Raw genomic sequence first — 833 nt, forward strand, 5'->3', positions numbered from 1 at the left:
TTGGATGGTATTGGTATCTCAGTTCTATCTCGTTGAGTGAGATCATTCTGAATTTTCCGTGCTTGATTTCACACAATACATCAAGAGATATTTTATTTGAAACGGTAACCGGGCATGACAGGATGGAAAAAGTATAGGACAAATGGACAAAATGGAAAAGTATGTAATATCAAGAACTAAAAATGCACTCAGTACTTGCGTTTTCAAACGATTTTCGAACAGTTTCTTGCTTCATGTAATTCCAAACCTAGATGGACCTCTTGATCATGGCCAGACGCTTCTCCGCGGCCGTCACCACCTTCTCTTCCTTGATCCACTCAATGCGGCACATCTTCTTGAATGGACCCATGACGCCAACATCGAGTGGCTGCAATATGCTCGTCGTGTTCGCAGGAAGAGGATGCAGGTACGCGCCACAAAACAATTCGTCTTCCATGATCTTGAAGCTCTTCGACGAGACTGGCACTTGAGGTTGTCCGCCAACACGACCGAGGGGCAGTCAATATCGGGCTTGAGGACTTCGCGTAGGTACAGGGACCAAATGTGTTGGTTCATATAGGCATTCTTCTGCACAGCGTAAACCGGGCCTTCAGGGTATGTCGGAAGCTCTGTCTTCTCAATGTCGCCACCAGGATATCCTTTCACGATAATTAACAAAGGCAGCTTTGTACGTATTCATTGAGTTATTTTCTCGCATCAATCAGATCACACACCGTCACCCCGAATGGTCAACACGGCCGTAATTCGAGCAGAGTGCTTTTGCGACTCCTTGACACGTGATGAGCCGCCAATCTTTGCGAGAGTACGTCCGGGTGGCATGTCGTAATATACTG

This window comes from Aphanomyces invadans (genome assembly GCF_000520115.1).
Source record: "Aphanomyces invadans strain NJM9701 unplaced genomic scaffold supercont1.27, whole genome shotgun sequence".
Taxonomy (NCBI): domain Eukaryota; phylum Oomycota; class Saprolegniomycetes; order Saprolegniales; family Verrucalvaceae; genus Aphanomyces; species Aphanomyces invadans.